General features: G+C 37.0%; 1 long non-coding RNA gene across 1 annotated transcript in view; it reads left to right on the top strand.

The window, feature by feature from the left end:
* LOC149717251 (uncharacterized) overlaps nucleotides 1–25,856 on the top strand; it is a 139,409-nt gene that overhangs the window by 27,773 nt on the left and 85,780 nt on the right. The window contains exon 3 of the long non-coding RNA XR_016366352.1: nucleotides 13,733–13,934. This is a non-coding gene — a long non-coding RNA (uncharacterized LOC149717251). The remainder of the gene's footprint in view (nucleotides 1–13,732; nucleotides 13,935–25,856) is intronic.

Here is a 25,856-nt window from a genome sequence, read left to right as displayed (position 1 = left end):
GCGCGTGGGATCTCCGTTTCCAATCTCCCTAGTTCGAACGAAATCTTTAGCCAATCCCAATATTCTCTCCCAAAAAAGATACGCAGCTTGCGAGGGCCAGGGACGTTTTATCAGAATGAATCAATAGCCTGGAGGCAAAGTACAGTGGGATTTCTTCGTCCAACCGACTGAATATTACTCCTAGCTTCCTGATTTATCGCCGATTGTTCCCATTCTTCGATAGATTTTTCTTATTCCCCTTTTTTCTCTTCTTCCTCTCCGCATCTTCCTCTTTCTCCGCTTCGACGCATGCAACTCTTTGCTTTTTCCTTTTCACTTCTTTACTCTTTGTCTTAAGCTCGTGCTTGTGGGCTTTCCTCTATTCCGGCAACGTTCTTTTTCCACATTGTAATAAGCCTTATTCTCTAGCCAGTCTACGTGCACGGCGTTTATTCGTCAATTCGGTTTAGTAAAGTGGACACAGGCCACCCTTGCCTAGCTCGTCGATAACCTAGAGTATAGTCTACCCCACTAAGACTGACGCTTCTTTAAACGCGTTCTTAATACGTAGAGAAAGAAAAAAGAAAGCCAAGGCTTAAAAACTTGGAAGTTCTTGTTCAATTACTTTTAATTAAAGACTCGTTAAAAGGTTTTGTTTCGCCTTTAGCTATATCGATTGTTTTTTAATCGTGGTGCGAGGTAGAGTATAGCTTATTTCTTTTTCTCTTTTGGGTTTTGCTATACCAAACTTTACCCCCCCCCCCCTACCAATCCCTTCTATGCCCAAGGACTTTTCACTCAATTAGGCTTAATTCAATTTTCATGGCGACAGGAGTCACGCCACAATGATTGGATGAGACTTGTGGAAGTCGGCGCCAGAGACTAGCTGCGTGTAGTATTGGGTTTTTAGAGAGTATTGAGTTAACTGGTTTTGATTAAATATTTTAATTAGGGATGTTTTTTTAAAGCCCTCAAGCTGCTTTAGCAAAATTGATCTTAAGCCTTGGTTATTCGTATTATATGAGAAAGGAACTTTATTCATTTAGGCTTAGCGTATATTGCGTTAGAGTTATGTTTGCGTAAATTATTTCTTAATAACAAATTGTTGAATGAGAACATTTATCACAGTTTGTCTATTTTGTAAGAAAATGTCCATTAAATGTTAAGGAGACTCCGTAGCAGAAAAATCTTTTGATTCGCTTGAAAAGGCGCCACCAGTACAACTGAAAAGCGTGTCAGAGGAAGATAAAAAAAATAATACAAGATTGCTTGACAAATAACAGTTTATAAAGCAGAAAGCGCGATAGCCTAACCTCCACCAAAAAAAAAAGACAAGAATTTTATATCGCGAAAAGCTCCGAAAATGTAGCGTCAAATAAACTGTTAAAGCCTTAGGGGTCGACATCCCAGATTTATTCCACAATTTGATCTTTTTTATTGTTTTCCTGTATCGTTTCCTTGATAGTGCGAAAAGAAAATATACCGTCTTGTGTAAGAGGTCATAAAAAACAACCGTATTCAATAATTTGGGAAGCTGTGACGCGAAAATCCCGTGGGAAAATTGAAAAGAAGTGTTTCGGATTTTTAGTTTTCGAAATTTTCTTCATGTAGGAACGAAGGCCACGTGATATATTGAACTTAGCTAGAGGTCTTTAATACTCTTGGAGCAGTACTTAACCTCTTTGTAACCTTGCTCCATCGTTGTAACGAACGTTATTAACCTAACCGTTAATAGAACGTGTTTCTGATATCGTTAAGAAGCTGCTTAACCCTTTTTTTATTAGTTATATTCGGTGGATATAGCTGTACGGAGAAACCCTCTACCAAATAACGATAAGCCCAACGGTCAAACCGGACCCATTTAAGGTACGGGTACAGAAAGAGGAACAAGGGGGAGAAGAGGTCGATTGGACCGTTGGAGCTTCTCTGAGGAAAAAAAGGAAAACTTACAACTAAAAATAAAAAACTGGATGAAAAAAAAAAAGATTACCAAAAGCATACAGGATGTTTCTTCTAAGTCTGCCATAAATTAAGGGGATGTTCTTTGGGCGATTTTGAGTCGAAAATGTATGTTCTATCTCCATTTTGCCGTCCGGGCCACTGTTTTCAAGTTAAGATTTTAGTGTTTTAGGGATGACCCCTTAATTAAATTAGCGATGATTGTCTTTCAGTTTCTTAATTGAATTTAAGGGGTCATCCGTAAAATACTCTGGACTATCTTAGCTTGAAAACAGTGGCCCGTAGAACATTTTCGACTCAAAATAGCCCTAAGAATTAACGTCCTCCTTAATTATGGCAGACTTATCAGAAACACTCTGTATATGTAAAGATGGGAATAAATAATCATAGCTATGAGGCGTAATATTGTAGTTCGAACGTTGGGGATAAGACGTACCGTACTGACCGCCCATTGTGTTTAAGGTAGTATAGTTCAGGTAAGGTTTGTTTTGGTTAAGATTAAGTTTAAGCAAGAAGTGATACCTAGTTTTTTAGGGAGAAGGTATAAGATGCCTAAGTATTCGCGCGCCATAGTCCCAGTCCTCCTTTCAAAATACAACAGGGGGGACGTAAAAGGAGGCCGGGCTATTTCGCCTCTCCTCAGTCGGAAAATACGTAATTTTCGTCATTCGCGTCGCGCTGACCTGAGTTTTCAAGAACGAATGAGATGCTGGTTGTAATTTAGAGGCGGGGATTAACTCCGGACCTACGTTTGTTTGGACTGGAGATAAAGCTAGATTATAAATGTGGCGAATTTATACCTTTTCCCTAATAAACTAGATAACACTTCTTGGTTTAAGGGATGGAAGGTTTCGACTTATTCAGTGAAGGAGGGTCAGGTTGCCGCCTTCTTTTAGCGCAAACGTCTTGATATTTAGTTACTTCCTAAGTTAACCTACTTATGTTTTGGGTCTTTGGTGCAGTTTTTTTTTTTCGCGATGGAAAAGTATATACGTACGACGCTAGAGGAGTACTCGGGGTTTGGATGTAGGCTGTAGAGGTTGAGCTGAGCTGAACTGAGCGAACGAGCGAGCCGTGTCTCTAAGTGCGATAATCTATATATTTGGCCTTAATGGCTCGGCGTCAAGGAACGATTATTTATTGGCGTTTTCTCCGCGGGTAGATATCAAAAGGTCGATTGGCCAAAAAGAAAAAGCCAACGAAAAGGGTTGAAGACGGCCAACTAGGATCATACCAGGGATGAGGGATGGGTACCGCCGTACGCGACACACAAGTTGGGTTCGCATCATTTTGGGCGCTATTACTTAAGCTTACAAAACTTCCGGGAAGTACCCAAATAGTTCTATTCGAAAAATTCATTTTGGAAACTGCTGAGATGAAAGATTGGGCTTCCTCAAATAGATATCGATTAAGATTAAATTGTCTTCTGATACTAAATCCCTTCATCAATCCGAGATACGTATGGACTTTTGAATGAAAAAAAAACCATAAGTTAATAAGATATGTTCCATAAGTTTGTCACTGGCTACTGAGAGCTTGTCATGAAGTGACGTTGGTGAAACGTCAAAAATTCTCGTAAAGCGACGCCTGGTGAGGCTTAGTACAGACTAAATAGGAATATGGACTGCCTAAAGCAAGTCACAGTGTGTGTTCAATTCTGGCGTCGTTCTCGAACTAGCTCTCAGTAAGTCTCTAGCATTACGAAGTATAGGAAGTGTCATACGTATGGAACGCATCTTATAAACTTATGAAAAAACCAAATAGTTATCCAACTCTAATGCGAACGCGGAATAAAGATTTTGGCCGAAAAAGGGTTCAAGTTCCTTTGGCACGTTCATCAAGAATCCTGTAATAGAGTCAAGGGTTAAAATGGGCGCTTTTCTAAACATATCCCTTTTCAATTGGCCCCCGTATTAGTTTTCATTGTAAGATAGGGGCACGAGTACGCGTCGGCGCTGTTCAGGCAGGATCTCTCCCGCGCTCGCTTGAATGGGCAAAGATGGCGCAAAAATGGCACACACCATTTATTGATCACTCTCATATCGCTAAGGCCTCTAAAGAAAAGAGGGTGCCCCTTTTTTAGTAGTTGGAAGCAAGGAGTAGTACGAAAGGAGACGAATTGTACACGCTGCCACGCATTTTGAACTTCCAACCGTCCGTACAGCTTAACTCCCACGACTGGAGAAAGGGAAACTTATCGCTTATCACGTGGCAAGCTGCTTCAAGAGTTCCCGCAAACTCGCACTACAAACTGCCATCTCGTGAGAATGTTGATAAGGGGAAAAAAATATAGCGTACGTTGGCTGTAGTTGCATAATCAGTACGAGACTTTTTTGAAAATAGTACATTTTGTGTTGGAGAGAGGGCACAAAATAGTAACTCAATATACAAACAGTAACCCACGTGACAAGAAGAAACCCGTTTCTCAAGGCCTGAAACAAGAAAAATTTATTTTAGGACATGTGTCTAGTGACTCCCCGTTTGATTGGAAAATTTATAGGACATTGTCCGCTGGAGTGTGCAAAAAATAGTGTCCCATCTGCAGTCTAGCTATTAAAATTTCGGGAAATTTATTGGTTAAAATGTCCAGTGACCCCTTTGTTTTGAAAAAAATATGGGACATTTTATAATTTTATCGGATAATGTCCAGGGACCTATGCTTATTTCCGGACCTGTGCATGGGCCTTTCTCCCACTGAGGGATGGGTTTGCAATGAAGAATATTAGTTCATCCCTCAATACGTCTCCTTTTCTAGTCCTCCTTGTTAGAAGAAAGGCTGTCGTGTGGGTGTCTCCAGGAAAATATCGCAGCAGCAGCGAGCCTTTTCCTTTTTCAAGAGAGAGAGAGAGAAAAAGTTTTTGCGCCCAAAAGAACGACAGGAATGTTTTAGAGAATTTAGGCCTTTTTTTCTCTCCTCAATGTTGGATCCCTCTTTTCACCTTTTTTCTTCTTCTTCGGGAGGATTAAGGACGATGGAGTTTACTATTATCTATGATTTTTATATACATATACGCGTTTTTCTATGAGCTTTTTTTATTCTGTTGGTGATGAGAGAGAGAGAGAGAGAGAGAGAGAGAGAGAGAGAGAGAGAGAGAGAGAGAGAGAGAGAGAGAGAGAGAGAGAGAGAGAGAGAGAGAGAGAGAGAGAGAGAGAGAGAGAGTGCATTCTAGCTGGAGACCTAGTTTGACTTCAAAGGAATTGAACAGTAAAGAAAATATATTTGTAAATGAGTATGAGCTAGGTTTAGAAAGAAATTTGTAAGCAGTAAAAAGAATTTTTCTACCGTGAATGTATAATATCAGTTTAATTGTTCGCATGCTTCAAACGTCACTGCATAAGTCAACGTGGTAGAGTTGCGCAGTCTTGGTTCGCGAGAGGAACGTCACGTGATGTTAAAGGTCACAGATGACGCGGCTGATACATTTTCTCTAGAAGTACCATCTCTTTAATAAGTAGCACCAAAATCCTTGTTCGAATGATCCAAACGCCACTGCATAAGTCACGTGGTAGAGTTGCGCAGTCATGATTCGCGAGAGGAACGTCACAAGTCACAGATGACGCGGCTGATACATTTTCTCCACAATTACCATCCCTTTAATATGTAGCACCAAAATCATTGTTCGAATGATCCAAACGTCACTGCATAAGTCACGTGGTAGATTTGCGCAGTCATGATTCGCGAGAGGGACGTCACGTAATGCTAAACGTCACGGATGACGCGTTATACATTTCTATATAAAGTACCATCCCTTTTATATGTAACACCTATTTTGGATCTTGGATACTCACGGACCCACTGTATTGTAGAAAGAGACATAGTTCCAAATACTCACGAACCTACTGTATTGTAGAAAGAGACATAGTTCCAAATTCAATAAAATTTTAAGTGCATAATCGAATATAACAGGAAAAAAATTGGCCTTTAGGGTTTTGAACTTTTATGGCAAATCAATGAAAAATATTTAATGACATTTTCTAAGAATTTTATTCCGTAAAGTTCTTTAATAATAATCATATATTATTCGCTTCAACACACTTTAAAATCAATATATTGTATTTTGAATATACAGTGTGTTCCAAGAAAGGATGCATGGTAGAACCGAAGTATACTTTGTTCTATGGAAAATTAATTTTGAGTCAAAAATGTAACTTCTATGACATTTTTCCCTTAGAGCCACCCTAAACAAATCATGATTGGATTGTTTTACGGATGACCCCTTAAATTAACGCAATGAAATCTTGATTAAATTAAGACAATACTAATTTAATTAAGGAGTTATCCCTAAAAGAGTTTAATCATAACTTGTAAGCGATGGCTCTTAGGGAAAAATGTCATAGAAATTATATTTTTGAATTTTGACTCAAAATTGATTTCCCATTTAACCCAAGTCTGTACTTCGGTTCTAACTTCTACCACGCACCCTTTTTACAACACTCTGTATATTCGATGTACGTACACAATTTCTTTGGACCAAAGTATATTCAAGTGCACTATAGGCCATTGAAACGTGATTGACAGACCCTTTCTGGAAGTACAAACAAGACTCGTATATACACATTGCATCTATATGTGTGGACGCGTACACCAGAAAAGGCTTGTGAGATCCCGTGTTTAGGGAATATTGTCACGTTCCTACGGAAGGGTACAAATATTTTTGGGAAAGACGCTTAGGGCGAAAAGTGTACGTCAAGAGATTACTCTATGTAAGCTACCAGTAGCTAAAGGAAAAGAAATTCCGTCATATTTATGACCTTTGACCCCCCTAATAAACTGGTTGTGTTTCAATTTCTTACTAAGAGCTTCCATATACGTTTCCCAGTCTTTTTAAGAGGTCTGAAAATCGGTTAAGAGTTTGCTGTATATATAGACACTGAACATGAAATTGTCTATGGGCTTACCCTTATCAAGAAGTGATATCTAGTTTATTAGGAAGAAGTTAAAAGATGCCTAAGTATTCGCGCGCCATAGTCCCAGTCCCCCTTTCAAAATACAAGGGGGGGGGGACGTAAAAGGAGACCGGGCTATTTCGCCTCTACTCAGTCGGAGAATACGTAATTTTGTCATTCGCGTCACGCTTACGTCAGTTTTCAATAACCAATGAGATGCTGGTTGTAATTTAGAGGCGGGGATTAACTCCGGACCTACGCTTGGACTGGAGATAAAGCTAGAAATGAGGCGAATTTATACCTTCTCCCTATAGTAAACTAGATATCGCTTATCAGATATCTAAACGATGTGGGTTTTTTTGGGAAATTAGATTTTTTCTAACTTTCAAATTCAATGAAACGATACTTAATTAGGGGTTATTCATAAAGCTATAATGTTACGGAGCTAGAGTAGACCATTTCGATGTAACTGAAAGGGGAAGACACGGGGTTAAAACTTCGCCTTCCATCTCGCTTTTTGGCGTCTGCGCTGTAGTCTTTTTGGATCATGAGACTGAGAGTGCGCAGAGCCGGCAATGTATGAACCCCTTGTACGTCCCGATACTGGGGGTTGCCTACCCCCTTTTTTACTTCGAAAAGGTCTATCTATAGGACGTTCTTAACGGAATTAAACTTGTTCGAATCCGTCCCATCCTTGAGAAGAATTCAGTAGTGATAGCCACCCGGATAGACATGGATCCAAGATGGCCATCACTACTGAGTTGAATCATGCACAAAGCCACTTCTGAATTCTTCTCCTGGTGTTACTGATATCAACCATTCAGTTTGGTCCAACTAGGAAATTGTCGAATTGTGACCAGGCTTCGAAATAAGGCAAGTCTACAGTTAAAAACCAGTTTATTAATTCGTTGGACCACTGTTTTAATTCAAACCCCGAGTCTCACTGGTCTCAAGGACTACTTTAATAATTCCAACTTAAATACATTGGGTAAGGGGCACTGATCATTGGGAGTAGTTGAATTATTCAAGACACAAGGGGTCACTAGTCCCAAGAACCAGTTTGGAAAAAATCCTTATTTCGAAGAATAAAGAACAAAACATGCATACAAACTAACAAAACATCTTTTCAAACATACAAATCATACTTCTTGTGTTTGTGGATTAATATTTGCATAAAAGTATAACACTACATGTACTTCGTAACGCTAGAGACTCACTGAGACCATAGCCCACTCGATCCGCGCTCACGGACGCAAGCGTCGTGTTGCGCGTGATCGGGTGGGCTATGCTGAGACGTAGTTCGAGAACGACGCGAGAATTGACTACACTCGGTTTTGTAGCCCAACTTCCTATTTAGTCTGTATTAAGCCTTTGACAACTAGCTCCTCACCAGGCGTCGCTTTACCTCAAATCTATGACCTACGTCACTTCATGACAAGCTCTCAGTAACCAATGACCAACTTATGGAACATATCTTATGAACTTATGATATTTCTAAGCCTTTTTTCTTAATCAGAGCTCTTATCTTTAACCCTGGAAGTTAGTTTTTCAAGTCATTAACTTTTAAAAACTCATTATGAAATGAAATTAGCCTATAGGAATCTCATCTTTATGGTTGGTTTAATCCATGGTTCTTTGTATTGTTTAATATATCTTCTATAGCTTATAAGCGTTAGCTACTTTTCCTTGCATTTTAGTTAATAAATTTATAGCCTTAATTTAAAATTCTCTCAGCGGAGAAACGCGCCGAGTTGTGAACTTGTTTCTGAAGTTTCTAACACGTTTTAGTTCCCGATCTAATTCGCTAGAATAGTTGAATAGATTAAAAGGGAAGGTGAAAAGCAAAATTAAAATTAAGTGACTTTTAGGGATTCTAAGTACTGCTAAAAATATACCAATGTGCGTAGTAAAATGTTAATAATGAAAAGCCATAAAGTTGCCGAATTTTGTAGTGACGTCACGCGCGGGCAAAGCGTCATAAAAAATTAAGGAAGCTTCGACCAATAACAATAACATAATTTTAATAAGATATTTTATATAAGTATGACACTTCTTATATACTTCACTTACAGCTTGAGCTAGTTCGAGAACGACAAGCGAGAATTGACTATACACTCGTTTGCAGGACTTCCATCTTAATATTTAGTCTGTACTAATTGGGTCTTTGACAGCGCCTCACCAGGCGTCGCTTTACGAGAATCTATGACCTACGTCACTTCATGACAAACTTATGGAACATATCTTAATAATTTATGCAATAGCCGTGATTAATTCCTCGAATAAAAACATCTGTTACGAGCTTGCGTTTCTCTCGTAAATACATATTTTAGTACTAGAATCAAAATATAATGAATTTGCATTTCACTCTCACTTTAAAGTTTATCTTCCAAGAAGTTGGCAAGGCTTAGGTGATGAAAAAACAACTAAAAATTGCTTCCAAGTTTTGAGAATACTGAGAATACGCGAGCGGGAAACGAATTCCAGAATAATAATAATCCACTTTCTCCCACCTCTTCTCTCTTTTCTTAAGTTCTGCATTCCGTTTAGTTAATGAAACGAAATAGCATTCCTAGGCCGAAAGTTTTGGCTACTACACTTTTCTGTTACCGGAAAATCCCATTAGCAAAAAAGGATTCCGTGGTACACTGTATACATTCTCTAAGCCTTTTAATTTAAAGTAGGGTTTTTTAGGGCATGGACTCGTGGTCTCTCGGAGACTCGAACGACATTGTAGAGTTCTTTTGTTGCCGTGAAATATATATACGATGAAGGTTAGTTCAGTTTTCAACAAAGTTCTTAGCCAAGACTAACTTTTAACTCTTGTAATTTAACCAAACTTTATTTTAGTTTAGTTTCAAACTATCGTTAAGCCTAATGTTTCCGTTAACCCTAACGTTCATATGATTAAAGCCTAACGTGTTTATGATACCACTATAGCAGGTAGCTAAGGTACCCGGATGGATTTATGCAAACTGGATACCGGGAAGAGAATCCTGTCTATGTAGACAATAAGTGACTTTAGGCCTACCCGTATGAAATATCTGTATGAATTGATTTTTAAAACGGAACTAAAGTTTTTTTAATTTTTTTTAAAACTTTTAAATTCTATAAATCGATGCTAAATTATATTAATTACCCATGAAAGCTTATTTAATAGTTAGGGGTTCGCCAGTGTCCAACCTTGAGAAGAACTCGACGAAATCACTAGTAAAACTTTCCATAAGTTTATAAGATATGCTCCATAAGTTTGTCACTGGTTACAAACTGGAGGTTGTCATGAAGTGACGTAGGTGAAACGTCATTGATTCTCGTAAAGCGACGCCTGTTGAGGCGCTGTCAAAGGCTTAGTACAGACTAAATAGAATGATGGACTGCAAAATTAACCGAGTTTAGTCAATTCTTGTGTCGTTCTCGAACTAGCTCTCAGTATCTAGCATTACAAAGTATAGGAAGTGTCATACTTATGGAATATATCTTATAAACTTATGGTTTTACTCATATCAATTTTGCAGTCTGGTCAAATACGGAAATTAAAAAATTGTGACTGTGCATTAAGAACAAACAAACAAAGCAGGTCTGCTAACTTTGCTAAGCCTTGGCTTCTTTGCTTTTTTAAGCCTAACGCATCTATAATAATTTCATTAAGCGTGGGATTGTTTTAGGGTTAAGAAACTCCAGAAGCCAAATATTCAAATTCTTTTATCTAGCTATAGTATTTTTAGTCAACTGTACATCCATTATTTTATTTAATACTTTGAAGTCGCACTCCTACGCTAAAGACATTGGGTCGCGCACGCACCAGCTCTCTTTTTTCTAGTAGATCTAATATTCTACTGTAGATTATAAGATAGCGAAGAAGGAGACCAGCTTTTTCTTACCATATATCTGCTCTATTACGAATTCGATATGAGAGCCTTAGGCCTTGGTTTCGTCATCTACAACTTACAAGCCTAAAAAAAACTAGGATTGGAAGGCAAAAAAAAAGAGTCCCTATTGAATAAGAACGCTATCGAAAGAAGAAAATTTCATATTCCCTATGTACCTTTTTATATTATTTTCCAACTGAAGAGAGAGAGGGGGGTCCCCCTATTTTACATTTTCTCCTTTTTCGAATTTTCTTCTATCTCGAAATTCTTTCTGTATAGGTTCATTTTTTATATAGTTAAGAATTTATTCAGTTTCATCAAAGATGTTTTTATTTAAAGAAAGGTTCGTGTTACTTCAGACCCGCGTGGGAAATAAGGCGGTGGCACAGGACAAATGACCAGTTTAAAAATGACCTGGTCCAGTTCAAAAATTAAACCAGAGGGGGGTTAGTGGTCCTCCGGACCATTAAGAAAATTCAAGGGTAAACAGACATTAACTCAAATATTTTAATTATCTACTTCTTTAGTTTAGTAGACGACGCGCCCTGGTCAATGGTCATGGACCACTTTATTTATTCCAGGCCATGCAGGGGGGTCGCTGGTCTAATGTCCACTTAAAAAATCCTTATTTCCCACCCTGCTAGTTCAGACTCTTTTAGAATCCGAAAACTTTTCATATATAGTCTGCTAAAACATAGCTCACTCGATCATGTGTCAGTGAGGCATGATCGAGAAAGCTATTGTTAAAGAAAAGGCCCTAATGAGGTGTTACCGTTTCACAAAGGTCCTTTTGTTTGAAGCCCTATTTAACGTCTTTGCCAAAAGTTGTCAAACACCAAACCAGTAAATAGTTATTTTAATGTCTCATCCAATTTGAAATAATCATAGAAACATGCTCCTTTAAATGATAAATAAACCTTTCATTTAAGAGTAATCACTCTAAACAGTCACCTATCCCAGTCTAAATTGCTAATTCTTGTTTTTACGTTCAATATTTTCGAGAGAATCATATGAATTCACGCGATATAGTTTAAAGGCATATGGTATACATTTACAGTTTGAGCAATATGACTTCTTGGGCGCTGGCCCTACCACCACGAGTCAGAAGACACGATTTTTCCCCTGACTTGACTCACAAGTCTCAGTTCACTGAAAAACGTAAACGTTTTACTGAGAAGAAAATTGCTAGTGCGTGAGACGATTTTCTAGGGTCCGTTACAATCTGAGTAATTGCACTATACGATTGAAGTTACCAGGGATAGATTTAATTTTAGAAGTAGGAATGGAGAAGGGTTAGTATTTACTTCAGTCCGACTCATAGCCCAGTATAGTGCCCCTCTCTCCAACACGTAACGAAAAGTTTAAATTATTTTATTGGCTCACTTAAACTACGTTTTGATGACTTTGCTGACGGGGACGGCGTAAAATACGTCATTCCTTTTTACCTCTGTCGCTATGACCTGCCTCTTCTTTCATACCCCTCCGTCCCGTGGAAGGGGGTCCGGGACTTTGACATGCCCAGATTACTCTGTTCTCCATTCCTACTTTTAAAATTAAATCTATCCCTGAAGTTACATATGGCTTATTACAACATTACTCGAGTGTGGGGATATATTTTATTTTATTCAATTCAACCCTCATAAAAATTAACATGGGATATATGGGGGCGCAATGATTCTTATTAGCAGTATGCATTCATGGAGTGGCCAATTACAGTCACCACACAACATTACGCCATCATCTACTTCTCATTTAATTGATATGTTTAATGTTTCATCATTGATGGTAAGGGTGGTTCGATCTTACTCTTCTAGACTTTTTAGCCTTAGGCAAAGATGCGGGAAATATCTTTTATGAGGCAAACAGGAAGGAGAGTTTCGATGCGGTGTCCGAAACAGATGCCTTTTTTAGAAATGCTTTGAGAATGGGATAAAGTTTTATTTCCGGTGCCTAGATCCTAATTCCGTACTGTACTTGAGTTTCTATAGACCAAGTAGTGTCAAAAGGCCAAAAATGACGTCAAAGGCCTATTTTTTGGAAAGAAATGGGAAACAGGTCATGATTCCGCTTAGTGCCGATAGGTGGTGCTATTTTCATGTTCGCGGGATTCTCGCCTTAGTTGAAGATACTAATAGAGCCACCTATAGGCAATAAGCGGAAAAATTATGACGCGTTTCACATTTCTTATAAAAAAAATAAGCCCTCTTCGATGTACAACCCTCAGTATTGAGACATGCAAGATGGTTGACCCATAGTTGTCTCTGCGCACTCTCTGGACCTAAAGCGCCTAGAGTGCAGGCGCCGAAAAGCGAGATGAAAGGCAATGTTTTCTTTCCCTCTTAGCATAGCATAAGTTTATAAGATATGTTCCATAAGTATGTCACTACCTATACTTCGTAATGCTAGTGGCTTAATGAGAGCTAGTTCAAGAACGACGTGAGAATTGACTACACTCGGTTTTGCAGTCCATCCTCCTCTTTAGTCTGTACTAAGCCTTTGACAGCGCCTCACCAGGCGTCGCTTTACGAGAATCTATGACGTTTCGCCTACGTCACTTCATGACAAACTCTCATTAACGAGTGACACACTTATGGAACATATCTTATAAACTTATGCTCTTAGTTACATAGAAGAGGCTTATTGACTCTACTCGGCCTATAGATACTCTAGTTTTTTTATTATCGGAAACTGGAATTGCTTCGAGTTCTTAAAAAACAAATATATGTACGTTCCCAACTTTCTTGGTGCTAAAAATAACGAGAATTTTATCACCAATTGTCTTAATCTTTGTTTAATGCTGTTTTTTCATTGACTTTTGCACGGAGGAATAACTTTCCTGGGAGTGATAATTAAAGATGCCTTAAAAACAGCATTAAAACAATGCTTGGTTTCATAAAATAATAGTACATGTTTGCAAAGAATAAAAAAATAGCAACGAATGCCTTAAACTCGTCTATTTTTTTATTATAGGTACTTTTTTAGTTATGAAGTTCAAGGCTTTTTTTCTGATTGATAATTTTTTTTTGTTTCTTTTTTCGTAGCGTCACTCATTTTGCTTCAAGTCGCGACATGATCAACATAGAGAGAAAGTTATCTCGAGTTGTATGAAAAAGACGGTGAAATTTTACACGATTATATTAAGTGCGTGTTCGTGAAGCCAAGTGAATCTGCAAGTGTTAACTCAAGCTGTTAAAATATGGTTTCAATTCTTCGAGAATTCCCTTTCCCAACTCATGGAAAATGGTAAGTAAGTCTTAATTTATGTTTAAAAACCTAGCCGTAAAGGCACTCAGCCAGTCTGGACATTTTAATGATTTTCGGGCCACCATTTTTAAAGATGGCGGGGAAATTGAACCCCAAAAAGGCATAAAGCCAGTCTATAGGTAAAAGGAACCGGTGTGCTAAATATTCATGAAATAGGTTGAAACGCGCGAACGTTATTCAATTTAAAAGTTTTATTATTTTACATTTCTGAGCGCCATTTTTCAAAATGGCCGCGCAGTCAGGTAGACATAGATAGTGACCTGAGTGGGAATAAGGTTTAACTTCATACTTCGACGCGAAGTCTTGTTACGAAACAAAACGTGTGTTTTTAAGTCAAACATAGTTGGTCCAACATCTGTAATATTTTGTTACTTCAAACATGTGTCAGCGCTTTAGGTTTAGAAACATTTCTGTGGAAAATTCTTGGAAAATCGTAAATTTTGTTCAAGCCTAGGGTCAAAGGCTTCAAAAAGTTTGGGAATCAGCAAGCTTAGAATCCCTATCACATCGTTTCTTCAATAACCTTTATTTAACCTTATTAAGAATGCAAATTTTTTAACCCTCCGTGCATCTATCTACTTGCACTTGTAAAAATAAGAAACACACACCCACCTACTATAAATTTTTTAAGATGAATATTTTAAGTAGGCCTATAGCCTACAACGCTTTTTTCTTTGGGAATAAAGGAAAATAATACAGGAGGCGAATTTATTATTCGCGCTATCGTGTTGTAGTTAGCATATTTACTTGGAAGTTAAATTATTTAGGGTTTGAAACAAATATGATACAGGAGGAAATTTTTTAGCGTGATAGTAGTGAAAACAGTAATATTTTCTCTACACTGTAAATCTAAAGTTCTAAACCAATGATTTTAACAGTATATTTGCTTCTCGGTAACCGAAACATAATTCCTAGAATTATTTTTAACAATTCTAATGAATTATACTTGTTATTTTAAATGAATGTACGAAATAGGGATTTGAAACAATTTTCACTTTAATAATTCAAATTTAGGTGCCATATACGGACAACTTTCATATAATTAAAATGAATATAACATAAAGTGATCTTCATAAAATGGTATAATTGTCAAGACCAAGTTGACCAACCTTAAATGTCCTCGAGGGAAGACTTAATTAAGGAATATTTTTATGGATAGTTTCATGTTCCTCTGAACTTAGTAAACACTAAGTTCTCACGTTCTTTCTAACTTCGAAAATTATGACTTCTCATATGACTGGAGTAAAACTGTTAGGTTGGTTGGGTAACGGTTGACATACTAAAAGCTACATTCGATAGTACTAAAGGCTTAAAACATCTCCTGTTGTATATCGCCTCCCTGTTTTGTATCGAACTGTATAGTCTAATCCGTTTTCGAAATCATCTCCTCATTTCCCTGATCTCTGTAGGAGTCTCTCCGCTCTCACGCCTCCACCTATCACTTCGCTAGTTAGTGCTCGATGCATGGCTCCAATGAAATGGAAAATACTAGGGAGGGTAGAGCAAAGGCTTAGCTATTCAATATCTGTGTTAGCTCTCGGAGAAACCTTTCAAAGAGAGAGATGAATGTTCTCAGTTCCTGCAGCCTCTTTTGAATATTTGATCGCTGAATTAATATTATTATAGATATATCGTGTATCTCCTTTTCAAATATTATAAACATAGACGATTGAATACTCAGTCATCGGCTATTTAAGTCAAATATAAATGGGGTGTGATGGATTAAATTTTTCTAGTTATGTTTACTTAACTTATTAAAATATCATTCAGGCTACAAGGGAATGCTTCAAAGCAGTACTCTTAATCTTGGAGTTGTAAATCTCTAACCAAAAGATACAATATTTGACGTATTGATACCCAGCTACAGCTTTTGTGGGCATTCTATGCGAATAATTATGAATACTTGTTGGTATGAGCTTTTCAGGCATAAAAAGAGGTATAGATTATAATTTAGAAGCAGGAATGGAGAATGGTTAGTATTTACTTCAGTCCGACTCATAGCCCAGTATAGAGCCCCTCCCTCCAACGCGTAACGAAAAGTTTAAATTATATTATTGGCTCATTTAAACTACGTTTTGATGACATCGCTGACGGAGACGGCGAAAAATACGTAATTCCTGATTTCCTTTTTACCTCTGTCGCTATGACCCGCCTCTTCATTCATACCCCTCCGTCCCGTGGAAGGGGGTCCGGGACTTTAAGGCGCGCCCAGATTACCCTGTTCTCCATTACTACTTCTAAATTTAAATCTATCCCTGGGCAAATAAACCAGTTTCTCAAATTATTTAAGATTATTGTGCGTCTCTCCCTTTAAAATCTAATTTAATTTTGGTAAGCAACAGTTTATTTTTAGTATCCGGATAGCCACCGGAGGGAGTTTATAATTGTTCATCAGATAAAATTACGAACGATTTTAATTTTCCCTTCACCCTATATTTCCCCCCTTGCCGGAAACTTGAGGTTTTAGGGTTAACTGTATTCCAAAGATAGGAGGTATAAACCCGTACCATGGCCTTTACCCCTGGCTGTTCCGAGTTGATAATTTCCGGAAGGTGAAGTATAGCGTATGAAAAAGCAATGGGTATCTTCATCCTCCTCCCCTTGCACCCTGGGTAATTTCTCTTCCACCCCCTAGTGGTGATAGTATGAACGACTCGGAGAAAACATTAAGTATATATTAAGTATGCAATTAAAATTTGAGGGGGGAGACCACCAGCGATCTAACGTACTGCTAGTAATGGCCGAGATAATGAGGAAGAACTATAATAACTTTTCAGATCAAGTTGAAATGTCTGCGCGCACGAAACTAGGTCCCTTTTTGTAATGAAAGCTTGTAGGAAAGTTGTACCCATAGATATCACCATAAGTGGATCTTTATCCACTTATGGATATCACATAATACCCTTGATAGATACCCTATCTCAGATTAGTCCCGTCAGTTAATTTCTTAGCTCACAACTAGCAGACAACAATGTTGTTCTGGGGAAACCGTCTTAAAACGCCATCTATCGTTCCTGAATTGAAATAAAATAGAAAAGATAAAACGGGAGGAGAATAGTCATCAAAGAGCACACACCAATTAAGCCTAATTCACAAAAGGCTTAACAGAACTTCTAATCTAAAAATATGTACTTAGTTTTATATTTATTTATATTTATTTAGTTATGGTAAAATCAAGCGATTTAAACTGAAAATGTCTCTAACTTATTTTTATTTCATTATATATCAATAGACCATTTCGATGTAACTAAGAGGGAAAGAAATGGGGGTAAAACTCGGCCTTCCGTCTCGTTTTTGTCACCTGCGTTGTAGTGATTTTGTATCATGACAGTGCGCCGAGACGGCAATGTATCCCTGTATATCCCGATACTGGGGGTTGCCTACCCCTTCTTTACATCGAAAAGGTCTATAGATGGCGCACTAAAAGTGCTCCGCCCCAGTAAAATAGTGTAGGGTATCTAAACGCTTGTATATATTCATTTATCTATGGCTGTACACCTTTACTTCGTACACGCTATCATCTCAACCTGATACGGTTTTATCCCACGTGTTTGTGAAAGACCTCATGCACCCGTGATTTGCAATGAGTATTAGACGACCATACAATGCGAGCTTAATTTCAACGTTAAATCTGGAACTTAACCGTTATTTCTGTAAGTGCTATGAGGCTGCCGTTGTGGTACGTACGCTCAACGGAAATTTTGTCTAATCGTTCGTAAAAGTGGTGTACATTATGTTTTATAATAAGCGCAAACGGCTTTCCATAATGCTTTAGGAGACCTAAAACTCCGGCCTTTAACTTTTATTGCTCGAAAAGCTGCCGCTGCTAAAATATTTTTCGTTTTCTCTAAGCCTCGGTTTCTTAATTATATACACGCGAGTTCTATCCAGAACACGCTGGATTTTCTTAAAGGGAGGGTGAAGTGGAAAATCAAGTGATTTTTTTAATCGATTCTACTACTAATTATAAGACAAAAAACATTCAGGGAATAACTCCGAATGATTTTAAAATTCAAATTAGGTTCAGATTTTAAGTATAATTTGAAATAAGCCCCTCCGACCAATCGCGTAACCCCCTACCTTTTTATTAACAAAATTCTCGTGACTCGCACAGTGTCGAAATAAATTTATCGCGAGATTTGATAAACACTTAATTTTCCACTTCACCCTCCCTTTAAGCGAAAATTGTTTAAGGAATTGTTGCATAAACTGTTGTTTTTCTTACATTAAAACTACAAGAATTTAGCGTAGGACCGGACTTTAAAGTTGCTTTTAGAATTTCCATTAAATAATATAATTAAATCCACATAATAAGATTAAAATGAGCATTTTAAGTTCTAAAATTGAAATAGCTTTGATAAAAGATGCGCGTATAAATTTATTCGTTCTTTAAAAATTTAAACTTTATGACAAAATAATTAATTACCCTTTACAAGATACATATTATGCAATGCATAAAATATAAAGCATTCAACACGTAAGAAAAAGCCGCTTTCTCTTTTGTATGGAAGGAAAATTTATTTAAATATTTAAGTTTGAAGTGAGTTGCACTTAAGAAATTTACGTAATGTTTTCCGTATATGAAAATATCTTGACAACAACGGCGAGGGGTTAGTCACTTTAATAATAATAAGGTGTACAAAATCGCAGAAATCGATTATTTGATTTCTTGAATTCTTAGAAAATCATGAGCAATCAAAATCACTTTTGTGGGTAGTCAAAGGTAACCAGAAATATCCGATAATCACAGGAAATCTTAAGAAAATAAGAAATAATCACATGATATACTAGTTATCTTTTGTAATCACCTCGGTAATCACACATTTCGTGAAATAATCACGCGTAATAAATCGAGGAATTAGAAAATCCAAAATAAAAGTTATAATCAGTTGAAATAGAAATAATCACTGCATTCATCGAAATTCACGAAGAATCCAGTGGTAATCAATGCATTCACCAAAAAAATCACCGGAATTCATTGTAATTCAAACAGGAATCACAAGTAATCTGCGACAATAACGGGAAATCAATGTGAAGGTTTTGGAAATCACGTAAAATAATCGTAATCACGGAAATCAATGTAAAGATTTTGGAAATCAGCTAAAATAATCGTAATAACGGAAATCAAGGATTTCGTTCAGTAATAATCGGAAATCAGTAATCAAGTGTACAAAATTTTGGCGAATGACTAACCCCTCGAACAACGGTATGAAAGGGAGAAATCATTTTTCATAAATTTCTTCACATCTCTTAAGATTACTAGCTAAACAAGAATTATTTGAACGGAAAAACAATCAATCCACTATCAGGATCAACGAATTTTATACCTCCTACATCTGTAGCGTCTCCATAAATTAAAGTATCTCTTACTCCTTCCTCTCTCGAATCTTATAATAAATCAGAAGATTTAGATGCGAGAGTGTGTAAATAATGGCTATTTATTAAGGAGAAAAAATAGAAACATACTACATCTCAGACATATCTGGCTTTTACCAGAAGAGGGTAATAGAAGAAGGATGTCACTCTCTATCCTCTTAATACTTTAGTTATGTAACATGATTCTTCCCAGGCTCATGCTCCCTTTTTGTTTGCTCTTCTGCTCATCACACATTTTATGGGCATCGCACCGTGCTAGGGTGAATTCTTAGTCTATAATTGTTTGGTACTAAATCCTCAGTGATCAACCCACAAACCTTGATTATCTTGACGCTAGACAAAAATCCACAAGCGCATGCGCCTTGGCAAATAGTTCAGCGCTAATAGAGTAACGACGCGATTCGGTTTAGTAACCTTGCTCCAAATGTAAAATGTTGGGTAGAATCGTGTTACAATTACCATGCTTCGTGGTACACTTCTCTCCAGAAGTATTATACTTCTGATTTTACTCAAAAAGAAAATGATTCCAAGTCCTGGGGTTGAGTCTGGTTTAACCACGTATACGGTGCTAAGCCTTGTCCATTGCTTATCCCTAAACATGTGATGTCTCATTATCACCATCACGAAAGAAGCCAGACTCTGCACTGATACCATTTTTTTCTCCAACAACATCTTACCCTAAGAATAATAAGTAAAGTCACCTTTCTTTGAGATCAAAAGTGATACTAAATAGTATGTGTCTGTTGGTTAGAAAAAAATTCTTCTAAGACATATAGTGGCGCCAATGAACGCCGCTGTCTATGTCTCATTCTTTGACTTATGGAGATGTTTCTTGAACCCAAAGATAGTCTAGAAGTTAACCCCATTGATTTTGTTCGATTATTGTTATGATGGAATTGCACGGGATAATAGATAATTAAGAATCGTCTAATATTCTTATAGCTTAAGGCTTATCGAAAGGGTTAAGCAGGTCGATAAGTTATAGCTTGCTTTATAACTAAAGACTTTAAAATTTTAACTTGAACACCCTTTTTTTTATTAGAACGAAGGGAATTCGCGAGACATCAGCCGATTTTCGTTCAAGGTTTGATGACACCTATGACTAATCACCTATTTATATATCGCGCTCTCGTAGAACGCACGAGGTTGACACCAACCCTTTAGAAGATAGTTATCACTTGCAATAACTCGTTTAAAAAGTTAGAGAATTGCCCTCAGTACTGTTTTTGTTTATGAGAGTGTATAACTCTATCCTTCTACAAGCTCCGAGTTATCCTCATTTAGGATTATATACCTATATACTCGCGTCATCTGGTATTCCCCCCTTTCATTTCGTAATGGCGTTACGTTAATGTAGATTGAAAATGAGGAAACAAGGTGATGCGAGGAGGAAACTCATTTGGACATCTGGTGAGAATAAACGCCGCGCGTTGCTGGCTCAACTCTTCTCTCGTCTCCCTTGGCATATAACCCCCCCCCCTAGATTAACGGGCGGCTCGCCTCCTGGGTAATGATTTCACCTTGATTATATTCTGGTTGCTTGTTGAAAGTACCTAGTTAATTACTATGCGGATTAAATAACAGAGTAAGATGGTTAGATTTCCAAAGAGCTAGAAAACTAATTTTAAGTTTCGCCTGGTTAACCGTGCCCATCCATAACCAACGCAAATAGCGGAAGCTCCGAAATTTACAATTTCTAAGTGCCTAATGCGTATTGTTTCATCAATGTGCGTTTTGTAAAAGTTGCAGCTAAGAGTAGAGACTCTGAATTTAGTTGCGTAATTTCATCATGTAGTCAATTCAATTAATAGACCACTTCGTTGTAACTGAGAGGGAAGGACACTGGTAAAACTGCTTTCAATCTCGCTTTTTGGCGCCTGCGCTGTAGTCTTGGTGTATCATGATAATGTGCAGAGACGCTAATGTATGTCCCGGTACTGAGGGTTGCCCGTCGAAAAGGTCTATTGAGGAGTTGACTCTTGGTTAAGTTAAACTCCGATGACATGGTGGCAAGGAAAATGCCATGGTTCTTTAATCTAGATGGTCCTAGCGCTAGCATCTTTTCGTGAACACTTTCTCCACAAAGGTGAGGAATAATTTTTTTTAAATAAATAATTTAAAATACATTACGTTAATATTTCAAACACATTTTATATTGAAACAATGAAGAAAAATCTATGCGTAGTAAATCTATGCTATGACCATCTATATTTAAGAATCCTGCTTATGCTTTAGCTTTCAAGCTTAACTGGGAACCGCTGCTCTTATGGCGCTGCAAATTAACCAGAAAAATTTATAAATTTGCACTGGCAGAAAATGGGGTTTGTTCAAAGGCTATAAGATTTTAAAAAGTTTCTTTTTAAGAAGAAAATACTGCGGTACTTAGGCCTAATGGCGGTCGTTGACTCGCCTTTGAGTGTAACCATGCACTGTGGTGTCAATCTGGATTCTAAATTTTCTTGGTTTTTCTTAAAGTTATTTTTTCACCCAAAAGTAAAGGTTACTTTTTTTCTTAAAGAAAAGGTAACAACTATTTATTTTTCTCCCCTTGATTTTCATCACTGTGTAGTGAGTGTGTAGTAAAGCGTGGAACGTGTATGTGCCTCTGTAACACTTGGTCGACAACTTTACGCTGCCCAAAATTCTCGTTACTATAAGTTAGGAAAAATACTTTTTATATTCCCCTAACCTAAAGGTATGATGAAAGAAAAGGTTTATGCTAGAGTTTTTCCATTTTAATTCGATAGTGTATATGGATTAATGGATTTTGAATCTATGTGTCAATCTATGCATTTATAATAAGAAACATAAAGCTTAATCTGTCTGTTTGTAACCCTCTGGTTGAGTTTATCGTGCAAAATCGTGATTCGCAACAATAATCATATCAGCAATAGCAATTTCAACTCAAACATTATAAAATATTCCCTTTCCGTTTGCGGCAATCGAACCTGCATCAGCTGATAGCTTAGCAGCTACCGTTATGCATACAGGGTATTAAAGGGGTTGGGTTTTTTGGGTGAATTAGAATCGAAATTGTTCTACGAAATTTTCTTGTCCGGGCCACCGTTTTCTCAACCTATTAAGGGGTCATCCGTAAAAACTCCAAACATAGCTTGAAAACGTCATAGAAATTACATTTTCGACTCGAAATCGCCCAATTATAACATTCATAGTCCTTACAGAAACACCCTATATGTTTTAAAGTTTAAAATCAAGGATGGTAAAGCATGGAGTAGAAATATAACGTAATAAAATTATTAAACTTACTCGTTGTAACTAATTAACATATGAGCAATTAAGTTAACTCGTTAGGCCTATCTTTAAAGCGTATGACGTTACCGGATAAAATTATATTTGACGAATAATATCACCTGACGTATTTCACCCTATCTACTATGAATTACTCGTAGTAACTAATTAACTTATGAGCACTTAGGTTAACTCATTAGGCTTATCTGTAAAGCGTATGTCGTTACTGTATAATTGGGCGAATAGTATCAGCTGACGTATTTCACCCTATCTGCTATGAATTTGAACGCCAAGTCTTTAGGAAGTTAACTTAATTGCCCAAAAGAATTGTAAAGTTAGGCTTAGCTTGAATTCCACTACACTTTACCCTCCCTTAGGACACCTTAAGAAACGTCACTCGTATCTTAAGGTTGTAGTAGTTTTTTTTTCCTTCTATCCCCTTGACGTCTTTCACGTGCTCTTAGCTTTACGGCGATCTCAAGCTGAAAGTTAGGCCTAGCTACTATTTGAACGGTGTAAAACCGTCAGCTAGACATTTAACCCTTAAAGTTCGTCGAGTTAAGAGCCGTACGGGCAACAACTTCCTAAAAGGAAACGTGTTTTTAGTTCCAGGAAAGAAAAAAAAAACTTCCAAGCTCTAACCCTAAACTTAATCGTAAATTTTAGAATCCCAAAAGTAAGAATTAAAGTAAATTTGAGCTGTATCTTTTCACGAAAGAGAAGGAGATGAAAAAATATGATTCAAAAACATTCCTTATCTAAAATTCAAACACGAAATATTGTAATATCCAATTCAGACTTGAATATATACAGGGTGTTTCTGAAAAGTCCATCACAAATTAAGGGGCGTGTTTATGGGACCAAACTGAGCGGAAAGTACCAAAGAACATGGGGTGTACAACATTTTGTTACGGAGATATGGCCTTCCAAACATTCGCCCCTAAAACAAGGAAATATCCAAAAATGAGGAGTAACACTTAAGACCGACTAACCAGCTTGTTTAAAATTACTAGACAATTTCAATAGCCTTTAATCGAACAATTGATTTCTACCTTTACTAATCAGAAGCGTATAAATGAGTAGAAGTATGCCTACGGTGGTAATGTAAAATTAATCCCAAGTGACATGATGTTTCAAGATCTTCCCAGCACCAAGTAAAATGGTTCTGATTGAAGGGACTTTTATTAGCACAGCGTAAACAACGTTATTTTCAGGAATTAGTCCAAATGTCCACGGGCGGCATTACAAAAACGAGGCAGTCTTTCGAATGATACTTGGACATGTTGGAAGATCCCTGGCTTGTTCCTGTTATCTCAAACCGTAAAAAGCTACGCAAATCTTCATCATCACGGACAACACTCTTGTACGTTAAGGTATGACCTTGAGAAAACCTAAAAGGACATCTCGAATGTATTTGAAAAACCCATCTGCAATTAAGGGGCGTGTTGTTTGTTTCCAACAGAGTAAACTCGCCCAGAGAACAATTACAATGCAGAGCCACGTTTCGGCGTTAATGGCCCACAAAGGTGGTCCCAAACAAAAGAACAAACTTTAATTTGTTTCGTTCAGTAAGTATTTCATGTGTCATAGATAAAACGCCATGATTAATGCACAAAGAAAATGTTATTGACAAGTTTTCGGACCGCGATGCTGAAATGTGGTGGTGCACCATCGTGCATGAACCACATTCTGTTTGTCCTTTTAGGTTTTCTCAAGGTCATACCTAACGTACAAGAGTGTTGTCCGTGATGATGAAGATTTGCGTAGCTTTTTACGGTTTGAGATAACAGGAACAAGCCAGGGATCTTCCAACATGTCCAAGTATCATTCGAAAGACTGCCTCGTTTTTGTAATGCCGCCCGTGGACATTTGGACTAATTCCTGAAAATAACGTTGTTTACGCTGTGCTAATAAAAGTCCCTTCAATCAGAACCATTTTACTTGGTGCTGGGAAGATCTTGAAACATCATGTCACTTGGGATTAATTTTACATTACCACCGTAGGCATACTTCTACTCATTTATACGCTTCTGATTAGTAAAGGTAGAAATCAATTGTTCGATTAAAGGCTATTGAAATTGTCTAGTAATTTTAAACAAGCTGGTTAGTCGGTCTTAAGTGTTACTCCTCATTTTTGGATATTTCCTTGTTTTAGGGGCGAATGTTTGGAAGGCCATATCTCCGTAACAAAATGTTGTACACCCCATGTTCTTTGGTACTTTCCGCTCAGTTTGGTCCCATATACACGCCCCTTAATTTGTGATGGACTTTTCAGAAACACCCTGTATATATATATATATATATATATATAAATAAATGCATTTTTTTCCCTTCCATTGGGTTGATTAAATTTTACTAAAATGGTTCTATAGGTATGGTTTAACATATTTTTGAATTTCTAGAGGGCGTGAATATTTTAGTTTTGTTGGTTCATGCAAAAGAAAAGGTTTATTTATTTTTGAGGTTATTTTTTAAATATATCACCACGGGGAAGAGTGTATACAGGGGCAAAGTGTCCTACGTATTTTCAATACGCGCCTGTAGAAGTGTTTACCACGCATAGCACCGGTTGAAGAAAATTATAAATATCGCCTGGAACAGATCTTCTCCCTGGAGAAGATCTGTTCCAGGCGATATTTATAATTTTCTTTATTCATTCGTTACTATACTAGTTAATACTATACAATGTTAATAATTAGTGACTAAAATTATTTAAAATGCTTAATTATAAATGATTTAAAATATAATTTAAGTCAAACAATAAGTTTCAATCAAACAATTTCTTCGTTTTAAATTATATTTTAATTCATTTATGATGTGAAGTATTTTAAATAATTATCTTAATTATTATTAACATTGTATATTATATTATATTATAATATATACATTGGCTTGTTTACCAGGATTCGGATTTCAGTTCAGTTTAATATTTAAACCGTTTAACTTAACTGATTACGATTTACTGTAATGACTAAGGCTTAACGTGCAAGGACGGGTTAATTATCCCCAAGTAAATACGGTACAGCCTAATTTAATGTCAAATTAATAATTAGCTGAGATATTTATTGAAAGCACTTTATTATAAGCGAATTAAATTGAATTAATTGAAAACAACAAGTAAAGATTTAGTTAAAGCTATTATTAATCTTGTACCAAAATTAACTGAAAAAAAAGCATATTTAATTATAGTACACTGATCAAAGGGTCTTCGTCGTTTATTTATGATGGGGAATTCTCTTTTTAAGTTTTTGTCAAATTTATTTCTAAGGTCGCCGA

The sequence above is a fragment of the Phalangium opilio genome, unplaced genomic scaffold, assembly GCF_054372755.1.
Source record: "Phalangium opilio isolate 3A_F unplaced genomic scaffold, DU_Popi_V2 ptg000003l_1, whole genome shotgun sequence".
Taxonomy (NCBI): Eukaryota; Metazoa; Arthropoda; class Arachnida; order Opiliones; family Phalangiidae; genus Phalangium; species Phalangium opilio.
Note: the sequence above shows the minus strand (reverse complement) of the source record. Positions and strands in the feature narration are given on the sequence as shown.